The sequence below is a fragment of the Ranitomeya variabilis genome, chromosome 5 (genome assembly GCF_051348905.1).
Source record: "Ranitomeya variabilis isolate aRanVar5 chromosome 5, aRanVar5.hap1, whole genome shotgun sequence".
In the NCBI taxonomy this organism is placed as follows: domain Eukaryota; kingdom Metazoa; phylum Chordata; class Amphibia; order Anura; family Dendrobatidae; genus Ranitomeya; species Ranitomeya variabilis.
The window spans coordinates 638580197-638595050 of record NC_135236.1 but is presented as its reverse complement, the minus strand read 5'-3'; the positions used below and the strand labels follow the sequence as shown (position 1 = coordinate 638595050).

The 14854-nt window shown below is 41.8% G+C and overlaps 2 long non-coding RNA genes across 2 annotated transcripts; one reads left to right on the top strand and one right to left on the bottom strand.

Annotated features, from left to right (window-relative positions):
• Positions 1-2919: 2919 nt before the first annotated feature.
• LOC143773982 (uncharacterized) lies at positions 2920-7451 on the bottom strand. The gene is made up of 3 exons (XR_013215443.1): positions 6784-7451; positions 4418-4469; positions 2920-3007 (listed from the first exon to the last, which is right to left on the bottom strand). It is a non-coding gene; the product is annotated as an uncharacterized LOC143773982 (long non-coding RNA).
• A 2541-nt stretch (positions 7452-9992) lies between these two features.
• On the top strand, positions 9993-14524 carry LOC143773981 (uncharacterized). Its single transcript, XR_013215442.1, has 3 exons — positions 9993-10660; positions 12975-13026; positions 14437-14524. It is a non-coding gene; the product is annotated as an uncharacterized LOC143773981 (long non-coding RNA).
• Positions 14525-14854: the final 330 nt, after the last annotated feature.

The following is a 14854-nucleotide window of genomic DNA, read 5'->3' as shown; positions in this document are numbered from 1 at the left end:
CTCTCCTTCAGACCCTGGGAACATAGTATCCCATTGCACTGCATTGGGTTTCGTGTTTCGGCCGACCCCGACTTTTTTATAGGATCGGACGATTTCACTTCACTTCACTTCGTGAAACCCGACCCGATCCTATAAAAATAAAAGTCGCTCAACCCTGCTCCAAAAGAAACATGAAAAAGCCAGATTAATGTTTGCAAATGCACACAGGAACAAAGACCTTAATTTTTGGAGATATGTCCTATGGTCTGATGAAACTAAAATTTAACTTTTTGGGCAAAATTACAATCGTTACGTTTGGAGGAAATAGGGAGAAGCTTGAAAGCCCAAGAACACCATCCCAACTGTGAAACACAGGGGTGGCAACATCATATTGTGGGGTCATTTTGCTGCAGGTGGAACTGGTGCACTTCACAAAATAGATGGCATCATGACAAAGGAAGATTATGTGGCAATACTGATTCAACATCTCAAGACATCAGTAAGGAAGTTAAAGTTTGGGTGGAAATGGGTCTTCCAAATGGACAAAGACCGGAAGCATACTGCCAAAATGGTAGCAAAGTGGTTTAAGGATAAAAAAAGTCAATGTTATGGAGTGGCCATCACAAGGTCCTGATCTCAATCCTATTGAAAATTTATGGGCAAAGCGGAAAAGGCCGGTGCGAGCAAGGAGACCTACAAACCTGGATCAGTGATACTAGTTTTGTCAGGAGTCATGGGCCCAAATTCCGAACAACTATTGTGAGAAGCTTGTGGAAGGAGATCCCAAATGTTTGACCCAAGTCATTCAGTTTTAGGGCAATGGTACCAAATACTAATGAAATGTATGTAAACTTTTGACTTTGCTTTAAGTAATAAAAATGCCTTAAAACATTCTCTCTCTCATTATTCTAGCATTTGGCAAATATTAATAATTATGGTAATCCTAATTGACTTAAAATGGGAAAGGTTAATTCTGATTTCATGTCAGATATTGAGAAAAACATGCATATGTATCTTTTTATATAGTGTATGTAAACTTCTGGTTTCAACTGTACATATATATGTATATATTTAAAACAGAACATTTTCATACTTTTTGATATTGAAGTAAACTAAATAATACTCTTTTTAGATCTTTTACTAATGAGAATTTACTAGCTTAACATATATCATTGTTAAAACATTTTTCAGCAGTTGGATGATGGGAAATGTAGGCCAGTTAACCTGAGTGGTAAAAGCTCGACTGCTGCTAAAGTAGAACTTTCCTATTAAATTTCATTTTTTAATCCATAGCCACCAATCCTTACCGCTATGTCCCCCCAGTGACTGAGATCTCTAACTGAATTTTAATGGTCATTTATTCTGTGGACATTTCTAAAATATGGTGTCTAATATTCTGAGAATAGAGGATAATCACTGACCTTTGCAGAATTCTTCTCAGCAGCTTTCTGTTCTCATGAGATGGGCCTTTAAATCCCTTTGTATAAGTGTGTATAAAGTTATATAGTCACACGTCTAATGTTCGCAGCGCAGAATGTGTTAGCTTTAAAATTTGAGTATAAAAATAGCTTTTTCATTTTAAAGGGAAACTAGCATAAAAAGCCCTATATGAATCAATTATAATCGCTTAAAAGTATGGAAAGTCAACAACTATGTCCTTTAACCACCTGGTTGACTCCAAATGTGAATGTGCTCCATTCACAACAGCGCTGTCATCTCCACTACAATCAAACCCATCACCCAGTACCGGATCCATTGCATAACAGACATCAGCAGTGCCCCACAGACTTATAATGGGGTCAGCTTCGTTCTGCCAAGGTGTATGTTTCTTGGTGGAATTTGGCCCCATCCTATGGTTGGGCACAAATGGCAATTTTTTCCCCCCAAAAAAATTAATGAGCTTACATGATTACAATTTTCTTTGCTATTATCCTTATTTTTTGTAAACATAGGAAATAAAGTATTGGATTTGTGATTGGATTGAAATCTATTGGTACAATCACATGCAGGACTGGGCAAAAAGCCCAGTCCTCTTCCTCTTCCTCCTCCTTCTCCTCCCCCTCATCCTTCTCCTCCTCCTCGTCTTCCTCAATCAAGTCCAGGATCCTTCAAGTATTATCAAAGCAGATTTGACGTGGACCACAGGCTCGGGCTCTTGAATTCTTAGTAGGCCCAGCACAGGAATTTTCAAAAGTTCTCCTGGATTTAGAGGCAATGACAGAAAAATCAACCACTTTTTGCAGTCAGTCAGAGATGAGTGGATCTTTCCCAGTTCGATTAGAATTTTATGAAATTTATGATTCCACTCAAATATGAATACTTTGATTCTCAAAACAAAAAATGTCAGGACACCATTTTGGTAAAGAAAGGTAAAAAAACCCAACAACATAATAAGCATCTCACTGCTTATCTCTCTGACCTCCCCACTGCTCGCCATCGGGTCCTCTTCTTTCTGCTATTGTGCACCTCATCACTGGCCTATTCATTATAAACAAAGACTTCTGTCCATGACGTAAGGTTGTAACATCATGACATCACAGTGAATGCCGCAGTGACTGGGACGAAAGTTCTGGTATATAATGAGGAGGTTAGAATTGAGGCGCACAATGGCAGAAAGTAGAATATGGCTGATGGTGAGCAGCAGGGTGGGTGGTGAGGTGAGTATTAGCTTTTTTACATCTTTGCTATGCTCTGTGGTCTGAAGAGACCCTAGAGAATAATAAGGGACATTGAATCTGAATTTTGGGGGGGGGAAATTGAAGAAACTGGAGAAGTTTAATTTTAAACAATCTGCTCATCACTTTCAAGAGGGGCAATTTTTATTTTTAAAAACAGGAAAAGACTGTCAGTTCCGTGGGTTATTAAATGGGTTACTGGATATGTAAGGGCTCTTCCTGGCCGAGATGTCACTCTGGAACCTAAAACACAATATGCTTAAGGTGGAAATTTTATTTACAGTGGTTTTTTAGAAAAAGCGACTGGTAAGCGTTGACGTTTCGGCTAGTATATAGCCTTGGTCACAACGTCGCTGGAAAAGATACAAATATTTACAATTAGCTATGTATAATGATTGGTGTATATACATATATCAAGAAATGTGCATTTTAATATACAATATATACAATTGTGACATTCATGTACAGAGAAATGTCTCTGTGTGACCCTGTAGCGAGATGTCATGGAATACCATACGTAGATAAAGAAACAATAAGACATACGTATTAAGAGAGATAAGTTTTAAGGAAATGCATATCGTGGTGTCTGTGCCAACACGTATGAACCAGGCAAAAAGGTGGCCTACCTAAAATATGAAGAGTCTGTCTTGATTAGAAAATGGTGATATAGAGCAAGGAAATGTATCATCCTGTCAGAAAAAAATAAAAAGAGAGGGGCATGTATACGTGGATGTCCCAGAGGGGTCACCATGATGTATGAGACAATGTGAGGGGGTAATTGAAACCTACCCTGACAATTTGGTTGATTGTCATATATCGTAGGATATTCTTTGCCAATGGTTGGTAGGGATGAGGATGGCAAACCTGTGCCAGGGGCCTGTGGAAAGGTATGTTGGTAAAGATCACCCTGAGACAAATGGGAACAAATCATATGCTGTGTCCCATAGTGTATGGTAGGAGCCTACCCTGGTGGTATATATGGAGACTTATGTGTCCAATGATATGGCGTCCAGACCCCAGTGGGCGTAGTGCTATAAGGCCCAGCGTTTGTCCGGTAGTGCCTGTGAAAGTTGATAATGTTATGGTAACGATCGTAAGGCATAATAGTATGAAAATAATGTGGGTATACTTATCTTTGGAGTTGTGACCTACATCCATAGGTGGCGCAGCGGTGTGAGGCTGACACTTCCGTGTCTGAGCTGAGACTGGCGCTGGGTGACTGTGCGCGCTTCTAATCATGTGGTGCTGCGAGGTCATGTGACCGGAAGTAGAGGAGACGCCGGCGCTTGCGCTGTACAGGCTGCAATAGTGTGTGGCCGGCAAAGTTTGTGTGTTGTCATGGGGATCGAGTGGGGAAACCAGCGCCTGCGCAGTTGTGCTCTATTGTGGGCTGAGTTGAAACTGGAAGGGAAGAAGGGGCGGAGGGAAGCAGGGACAGAGATAGAAAGGGAGGGCAATATCTTGGATCTATTGTAATCGTGTGTAAAGTGAATACATCTATATATATTTTAAGTGAATACTGGTCATGTAAATTACAGGATAAGTTTGAGAATTATATTGTTATACAATTATGCTGTATTGGTATCCATGAATAATTTACAAACACATTTGTTGAAATCATATATATTATTGACAATAATTGCAACTAAGTAGGAGTCCAAACCATATAAGGAAAAGGGAAAAGGGAAAAAAAACAAAGGGACAAAGAGAGAAGAAGAAAACGGAAACTTAGATAGACTCTATATTGTGGTAGGGGATCTTACCAACTCCACCGGGGGGAATTGCCGAGTGGATGCGTGCGACTATTCAATGGGTCTAGGGAAAGAAATACATTATGTTAGCCAATCTATTTCTCGATTGAGACCCCTTGGGCTGAGTGTGTCCAACGTGTAGATCCAGTAAGTTTCACGCTGTTTTAATAGTTGTGTGTGGTTCCCACCCCGCCTTGGTCTGGGAACTTTTTCAAGAACTTGGAACCGTAATTGGGATATATTGTGCCTGGCTTCCTGGAAGTGTGCAGGTAGAGGTAGCCAGGTCTTGCCACATCTGATGGTGGATTTGTGGCTTGAGATACGATCTCTAATGGCCTGGATGGTTTCGCCTACATACAGTAAGCCACACGGACACTTGATGATATACACTACATAGTTGGATTCGCAGGTATGATAGTCCCTAATGGGGTAGGTTTTTCCTGTGCGTGGATGAATTACCTCACTCCCTTTGATGATATTAGAGCAGCACATACAACTTAAGCATGGGAATGTGCCCCTTCTTTTTTGTCCACTCAATGTGCGAGTTAGTGTTTGTTTACGAGATCCAATGTCGGCCCTAACCAATTTGTCTCTAATGTTAGGTGGTCTGCGTAGGCACATTAGGGGGGGATTTCTGAAGATCTCCACTTTGGGATAAGCTTTGGTAAGCAAGGGCCATTGTCTATGGATCAAGTTGTGAATTCTTTGCATGGAGGGGTGATGGCCGTGGACAAAAGGTAATCTCGATGGTTTCTGTGGTGGAATAGCTGCAGAATCTGTGTCTGACAGTATCTTAGTCATTTCCGTGTTTAGAAGTGTACATGGATATTGTCTGTCTTCGAATTTTTTGGACATTTCGCTCAGTCTGGTTTGTCTGACAGTGGGGCTAGATACGATTCTGGAGACTCTTTTAAATTGAGATCGGGGAAGGCTGTTTCTTGTGGATTTAGGGTGGCAGCTATTGTACAAAAGAAGGTTGTTACGATCGGTAGGTTTGCTGTAGATATCGGTGGTAAGGACACCTTGGGTATCTTTGCATATTTTGGTGTCCAGGAAGGTAATAGTTTCCATGTGATGTGAAATAGAAAACTTGAGTTCCGGTCTGACCCTGTTGATGGTATTGTAGAATGTGGTTAAAGAGGTGTGGTCACCCTGCCAAATACAGAAAATATCATCTATGTAACGGTACCATAGAAGGGCATGTTGTTGAAATAATGAGTTAGGGTAAATAAAGTCTTGTTCAAAGCGGTCCATGTATAGATTGGCGTACGCCGGGGCTACATTTGAGCCCATTGCGGTCCCGCACGTTTGGACGTAAAAGTCATCCTCAAAAAGGAAATAATTTTCCCTGAGTACCAGATTGAGTAATTCCAGACAGAGATCGTGGGAACGTGTGTCAATTTTGGCTTCAGTTAGTGTGAGGGAGACAGCCTCAATCCCCTTGTCATGTGAGATTGAGGTATATAGGCTACTAACATCTAAGGTGTATAAGATGCTGTTAGCTGGAACCGTGTTAATGTCTTGGATTTTTTTCAAAAAGTCGCTAGTGTCCAGGATGAAGGATTTAGTTTTGTGAGTATATGGCGTGAGCAATTTTTCTAGGTAGATGGATATGGGATTGAGGATTGAATCGGTGGATGCTACAATGGGGCGTCCTGGTGGATTTTGCAGGTTTTTGTGGATTTTTGGGAGAATGTATAGTACTGGGGTTACTGGATGTTCATTTGTCAGGTATGTTTTGGTTTTGGCATCAATAGTTTTTAATTGTGAATGTTTAGTAAGAATGGCATCAATCTTTCTACGAATGTTATAGACAGGATCAGATTGGATTTTTTTATATGTGGTGGTGTCTGATAGCTGTCTTTTGACCTCAGCTGTGTATTGATTTTTGTTCATCACTACGACAGCCCCTCCCTTATCTGCGGGTTTGATGATAATGTTGCTGTTGTTTTTGAGTGAAAATAGTGCCTGTTTTTCTGGTGGTGTTAAATTGTGTCGGACTGGGAGAAGACCTACACGTTGGTCATGGATAGTCTCCTTAATGTCTTTATCCAAGAGATCAATGAAGGTCTCTACGGCATGGTTTGTCTTAGGAGGCATAAAATTGCTGGGACTTCTCAATCCCAGTTGGTCCAATGTGATTAGTGGCCCTCCGTCCCGATTAGGTAATATACCTAGTGTGTTACCAGTGAAGTATGGATTGACCTCAAAGTGTACTTTTAGTCTTATGCTGCGGTAGAAACTTTGTAGATCTTTTTCTAGCTGGAAGGAGTCCCATCTGGGGGTTGGGCAGAAAGATAGACCTTTGTTCAGTACCTTTAGTTCTAAAGGGGAAAGAGAGTAATCAGAAATGTTCACAACTAGGTTTGGACCCCTACCTGTGATCGAAGTGTCATCTGGCGTTCTCGATCTTTTCCTTCTCGACCTCCTACATGGCGTCCGCTTGGGCCTAAAAAAGCCGTTCTTGTGGTTGAGGCTCCGCCAGTGTCGCTTCCAGAGCCCGGGGAGGATCCCCCAGCCGGTGAGGAGTCCCCGGATGCTGTGTATCTTTCTGGGCGGCGTGATCTCGGATATTGTCTTCTGTGGGCTGTTTCCTCCCATCGATAGACTCTGTTGTTCAGGTAGTCCTCGGTGTCTCTTTGAAATTTGGTCCGTTTTCTTTCCTCGAGCGTTTTTTGATGTGTAGACAAAATGGAATCGACCTTACTTTTCAAGGTGTTGAATTCGGTGCTGGTAAGAGTAGAGGTGAGCTGCGTCTCGATGGTGACGATCTTTTCTTCTGTTTCTTTGATGGCTTCCTGTAAATATTCAATTGTTAGTAAGATGATATCAAATGAACATTTGTTAAGTATTTTTTGAAAGGTTGTGCAATATTGTGCGTTGTCTGAGAATAAGGTTGGTCGTAGGTTACAACGTAGACCCCGTGGTATCCTCCCTTGTCTGTGATATTCCCCAAGAGTGGCGCAATGTAGATCGTAGGCTATGAGTCTCTTTTTCTCCTTTTCCCAGTCTCTCGTTTTGATGTCTTTATTGGGTATACGTAGGAAGTCAGTTTTTGTTCTTATCTTAGATAGAATTGTAGATCCCGTGGCATCATCATACATGTAGGTCTCGGACGACATGAGTTCCGTCGGTGCAGATAGCCAAGAAATTCGTAGATCAATGAAACTATGATGGCTCGCACACGACCAATTTGGAAGTGACGGTGCTAGTGAAAGGAGCAAAAAGTTCCGAATATACTAGATATGAAGATCACTGCACACGTACAAGTTGAAGGTATGCTTAAGGTGGAAATTTTATTTACAGTGGTTTTTTAGAAAAAGCGACTGGTAAGCGTTGACGTTTCGGCTAGTATATAGCCTTGGTCACAACGTCGCTGGAAAAGATACAAATATTTACAATTAGCTATGTATAATGATTGGTGTATATACATATATCAAGAAATGTGCATTTTAATATACAATATATACAATTGTGACATTCATGTACAGAGAAATGTCTCTGTGTGACCCTGTAGCGAGATGTCATGGAATACCATACGTAGATAAAGAAACAATAAGACATACGTATTAAGAGAGATAAGTTTTAAGGAAATGCATATCGTGGTGTCTGTGCCAACACGTATGAACCAGGCAAAAAGGTGGCCTACCTAAAATATGAAGAGTCTGTCTTGATTAGAAAATGGTGATATAGAGCAAGGAAATGTATCATCCTGTCAGAAAAAAATAAAAAGAGAGGGGCATGTATACGTGGATGTCCCAGAGGGGTCACCATGGTGTATGAGACAATGTGAGGGGGTAATTGAAACCTACCCTGACAATTTGGTTGATTGTCATATATCGTAGGATATTCTTTGCCAATGGTTGGTAGGGATGAGGATGGCAAACCTGTGCCAGGGGCCTGTGGAAAGGTATGTTGGTAAAGATCACCCTGAGACAAATGGGAACAAATCATATGCTGTGTCCCATAGTGTATGGTAGGAGCCTACCCTGGTGGTATATATGGAGACTTATGTGTCCAATGATATGGCGTCCAGACCCCAGTGGGCGTAGTGCTATAAGGCCCAGCGTTTGTCCGGTAGTGCCTGTGAAAGTTGATAATGTTATGGTAACGATCGTAAGGCATAATAGTATGAAAATAATGTGGGTATACTTATCTTTGGAGTTGTGACCTACATCCATAGGTGGCGCAGCGGTGTGAGGCTGACACTTCCGTGTCTGAGCTGAGACTGGCGCTGGGTGACTGTGCGCGCTTCTAATCATGTGGTGCTGCGAGGTCATGTGACCGGAAGTAGAGGAGACGCCGGCGCTTGCGCTGTACAGGCTGCAATAGTGTGTGGCCGGCAAAGTTTGTGTGTTGTCATGGGGATCGAGTGGGGAAACCAGCGCCTGCGCAGTTGTGCTCTATTGTGGGCTGAGTTGAAACTGGAAGGGAAGAAGGGGCGGAGGGAAGCAGGGACAGAGATAGAAAGGGAGGGCAATATCTTGGATCTATTGTAATCGTGTGTAAAGTGAATACATCTATATATATTTTAAGTGAATACTGGTCATGTAAATTACAGGATAAGTTTGAGAATTATATTGTTATACAATTATGCTGTATTGGTATCCATGAATAATTTACAAACACATTTGTTGAAATCATATATATTATTGACAATAATTGCAACTAAGTAGGAGTCCAAACCATATAAGGAAAAGGGAAAAGGGAAAAAAAACAAAGGGACAAAGAGAGAAGAAGAAAACGGAAACTTAGATAGACTCTATATTGTGGTAGGGGATCTTACCAACTCCACCGGGGGGAATTGCCGAGTGGATGCGTGCGACTATTCAATGGGTCTAGGGAAAGAAATACATTATGTTAGCCAATCTATTTCTCGATTGAGACCCCTTGGGCCTCTCTTTTTATTTTTTTCTGACAGGATGATACATTTCCTTGCTCTATATCACCATTTTCTAATCAAGACAGACTCTTCATATTTTAGGTAGGCCACCTTTTTGCCTGGTTCATACGTGTTGGCACAGACACCACGATATGCATTTCCTTAAAACTTATCTCTCTTAATACGTATGTCTTATTGTTTCTTTATCTACGTATGGTATTCCATGACATCTCGCTACAGGGTCACACAGAGACATTTCTCTGTACATGAATGTCACAATTGTATATATTGTATATTAAAATGCACATTTCTTGATATATGTATATACACCAATCATTATACATAGCTAATTGTAAATATTTGTATCTTTTCCAGCGACGTTGTGACCAAGGCTATATACTAGCCGAAACGTCAACGCTTACCAGTCGCTTTTTCTAAAAAACCACTGTAAATAAAATTTCCACCTTAAGCATACCTTCAACTTGTACGTGTGCAGTGATCTTCATATCTAGTATATTCGGAACTTTTTGCTCCTTTCACTAGCACCGTCACTTCCAAATTGGTCGTGTGCGAGCCATCATAGTTTCATTGATCTACGAATTTCTTGGCTATCTGCACCGACGGAACTCATGTCGTCCGAGACCTACATGTATGATGATGCCACGGGATCTACAATTCTATCTAAGATAAGAACAAAAACTGACTTCCTACGTATACCCAATAAAGACATCAAAACGAGAGACTGGGAAAAGGAGAAAAAGAGACTCATAGCCTACGATCTACATTGCGCCACTCTTGGGGAATATCACAGACAAGGGAGGATACCACGGGGTCTACGTTGTAACCTACGACCAACCTTATTCTCAGACAACGCACAATATTGCACAACCTTTCAAAAAATACTTAACAAATGTTCATTTGATATCATCTTACTAACAATTGAATATTTACAGGAAGCCATCAAAGAAACAGAAGAAAAGATCGTCACCATCGAGACGCAGCTCACCTCTACTCTTACCAGCACCGAATTCAACACCTTGAAAAGTAAGGTCGATTCCATTTTGTCTACACATCAAAAAACGCTCGAGGAAAGAAAACGGACCAAATTTCAAAGAGACACCGAGGACTACCTGAACAACAGAGTCTATCGATGGGAGGAAACAGCCCACAGAAGACAATATCCGAGATCACGCCGCCCAGAAAGATACACAGCATCCGGGGACTCCTCACCGGCTGGGGGATCCTCCCCGGGCTCTGGAAGCGACACTGGCGGAGCCTCAACCACAAGAACGGCTTTTTTAGGCCCAAGCGGACGCCATGTAGGAGGTCGAGAAGGAAAAGATCGAGAACGCCAGATGACACTTCGATCACAGGTAGGGGTCCAAACCTAGTTGTGAACATTTCTGATTACTCTCTTTCCCCTTTAGAACTAAAGGTACTGAACAAAGGTCTATCTTTCTGCCCAACCCCCAGATGGGACTCCTTCCAGCTAGAAAAAGATCTACAAAGTTTCTACCGCAGCATAAGACTAAAAGTACACTTTGAGGTCAATCCATACTTCACTGGTAACACACTAGGTATATTACCTAATCGGGACGGAGGGCCACTAATCACATTGGACCAACTGGGATTGAGAAGTCCCAGCAATTTTATGCCTCCTAAGACAAACCATGCCGTAGAGACCTTCATTGATCTCTTGGATAAAGACATTAAGGAGACTATCCATGACCAACGTGTAGGTCTTCTCCCAGTCCGACACAATTTAACACCACCAGAAAAACAGGCACTATTTTCACTCAAAAACAACAGCAACATTATCATCAAACCCGCAGATAAGGGAGGGGCTGTCGTAGTGATGAACAAAAATCAATACACAGCTGAGGTCAAAAGACAGCTATCAGACACCACCACATATAAAAAAATCCAATCTGATCCTGTCTATAACATTCGTAGAAAGATTGATGCCATTCTTACTAAACATTCACAATTAAAAACTATTGATGCCAAAACCAAAACATACCTGACAAATGAACATCCAGTAACCCCAGTACTATACATTCTCCCAAAAATCCACAAAAACCTGCAAAATCCACCAGGACGCCCCATTGTAGCATCCACCGATTCAATCCTCAATCCCATATCCATCTACCTAGAAAAATTGCTCACGCCATATACTCACAAAACTAAATCCTTCATCCTGGACACTAGCGACTTTTTGAAAAAAATCCAAGACATTAACACGGTTCCAGCTAACAGCATCTTATACACCTTAGATGTTAGTAGCCTATATACCTCAATCTCACATGACAAGGGGATTGAGGCTGTCTCCCTCACACTAACTGAAGCCAAAATTGACACACGTTCCCACGATCTCTGTCTGGAATTACTCAATCTGGTACTCAGGGAAAATTATTTCCTTTTTGAGGATGACTTTTACGTCCAAACGTGCGGGACCGCAATGGGCTCAAATGTAGCCCCGGCGTACGCCAATCTATACATGGACCGCTTTGAACAAGACTTTATTTACCCTAACTCATTATTTCAACAACATGCCCTTCTATGGTACCGTTACATAGATGATATTTTCTGTATTTGGCAGGGTGACCACACCTCTTTAACCACATTCTACAATACCATCAACAGGGTCAGACCGGAACTCAAGTTTTCTATTTCACATCACATGGAAACTATTACCTTCCTGGACACCAAAATATGCAAAGATACCCAAGGTGTCCTTACCACCGATATCTACAGCAAACCTACCGATCGTAACAACCTTCTTTTGTACAATAGCTGCCACCCTAAATCCACAAGAAACAGCCTTCCCCGATCTCAATTTAAAAGAGTCTCCAGAATCGTATCTAGCCCCACTGTCAGACAAACCAGACTGAGCGAAATGTCCAAAAAATTCGAAGACAGACAATATCCATGTACACTTCTAAACACGGAAATGACTAAGATACTGTCAGACACAGATTCTGCAGCTATTCCACCACAGAAACCATCGAGATTACCTTTTGTCCACGGCCATCACCCCTCCATGCAAAGAATTCACAACTTGATCCATAGACAATGGCCCTTGCTTACCAAAGCTTATCCCAAAGTGGAGATCTTCAGAAATCCCCCCCTAATGTGCCTACGCAGACCACCTAACATTAGAGACAAATTGGTTAGGGCCGACATTGGATCTCGTAAACAAACACTAACTCGCACATTGAGTGGACAAAAAAGAAGGGGCACATTCCCATGCTTAAGTTGTATGTGCTGCTCTAATATCATCAAAGGGAGTGAGGTAATTCATCCACGCACAGGAAAAACCTACCCCATTAGGGACTATCATACCTGCGAATCCAACTATGTAGTGTATATCATCAAGTGTCCGTGTGGCTTACTGTATGTAGGCGAAACCATCCAGGCCATTAGAGATCGTATCTCAAGCCACAAATCCACCATCAGATGTGGCAAGACCTGGCTACCTCTACCTGCACACTTCCAGGAAGCCAGGCACAATATATCCCAATTACGGTTCCAAGTTCTTGAAAAAGTTCCCAGACCAAGGCGGGGTGGGAACCACACACAACTATTAAAACAGCGTGAAACTTACTGGATCTACACGTTGGACACACTCAGCCCAAGGGGTCTCAATCGAGAAATAGATTGGCTAACATAATGTATTTCTTTCCCTAGACCCATTGAATAGTCGCACGCATCCACTCGGCAATTCCCCCCGGTGGAGTTGGTAAGATCCCCTACCACAATATAGAGTCTATCTAAGTTTCCGTTTTCTTCTTCTCTCTTTGTCCCTTTGTTTTTTTTCCCTTTTCCCTTTTCCTTATATGGTTTGGACTCCTACTTAGTTGCAATTATTGTCAATAATATATATGATTTCAACAAATGTGTTTGTAAATTATTCATGGATACCAATACAGCATAATTGTATAACAATATAATTCTCAAACTTATCCTGTAATTTACATGACCAGTATTCACTTAAAATATATATAGATGTATTCACTTTACACACGATTACAATAGATCCAAGATATTGCCCTCCCTTTCTATCTCTGTCCCTGCTTCCCTCCGCCCCTTCTTCCCTTCCAGTTTCAACTCAGCCCACAATAGAGCACAACTGCGCAGGCGCTGGTTTCCCCACTCGATCCCCATGACAACACACAAACTTTGCCGGCCACACACTATTGCAGCCTGTACAGCGCAAGCGCCGGCGTCTCCTCTACTTCCGGTCACATGACCTCGCAGCACCACATGATTAGAAGCGCGCACAGTCACCCAGCGCCAGTCTCAGCTCAGACACGGAAGTGTCAGCCTCACACCGCTGCGCCACCTATGGATGTAGGTCACAACTCCAAAGATAAGTATACCCACATTATTTTCATACTATTATGCCTTACGATCGTTACCATAACATTATCAACTTTCACAGGCACTACCGGACAAACGCTGGGCCTTATAGCACTACGCCCACTGGGGTCTGGACGCCATATCATTGGACACATAAGTCTCCATATATACCACCAGGGTAGGCTCCTACCATACACTATGGGACACAGCATATGATTTGTTCCCATTTGTCTCAGGGTGATCTTTACCAACATACCTTTCCACAGGCCCCTGGCACAGGTTTGCCATCCTCATCCCTACCAACCATTGGCAAAGAATATCCTACGATATATGACAATCAACCAAATTGTCAGGGTAGGTTTCAATTACCCCCTCACATTGTCTCATACATCATGGTGACCCCTCTGGGACATCCACGTATACATGCCCCTCTCTTTTTATTTTTTTCTGACAGGATGATACATTTCCTTGCTCTATATCACCATTTTCTAATCAAGACAGACTCTTCATATTTTAGGTAGGCCACCTTTTTGCCTGGTTCATACGTGTTGGCACAGACACCACGATATGCATTTCCTTAAAACTTATCTCTCTTAATACGTATGTCTTATTGTTTCTTTATCTACGTATGGTATTCCATGACATCTCGCTACAGGGTCACACAGAGACATTTCTCTGTACATGAATGTCACAATTGTATATATTGTATATTAAAATGCACATTTCTTGATATATGTATATACACCAATCATTATACATAGCTAATTGTAAATATTTGTATCTTTTCCAGCGACGTTGTGACCAAGGCTATATACTAGCCGAAACGTCAACGCTTACCAGTCGCTTTTTCTAAAAAACCACTGTAAATAAAATTTCCACCTTAAGCATACCTTCAACTTGTACGTGTGCAGTGATCTTCATATCTAGTATATTCGGAACTTTTTGCTCCTTTCACTAGCACCGTCACTTCCAAATTGGTCGTGTGCGAGCCATCATAGTTTCATTGATCATTAAAACACAATATGAGTGGACACCTGGATGGGTGTGTTCATTATTATTTCTGATAGGTGCTACTGTAGACTGCATGCTGCCAAGTGTTTTGCAGACCAGGCCCGATGACTTAAAGATGACTGAGAGAGGCAGGAGTATGAAAATAAACATTCTGTTATTGAACAATTCTGTAGACCATATATGTGGTAGCAGGAGTG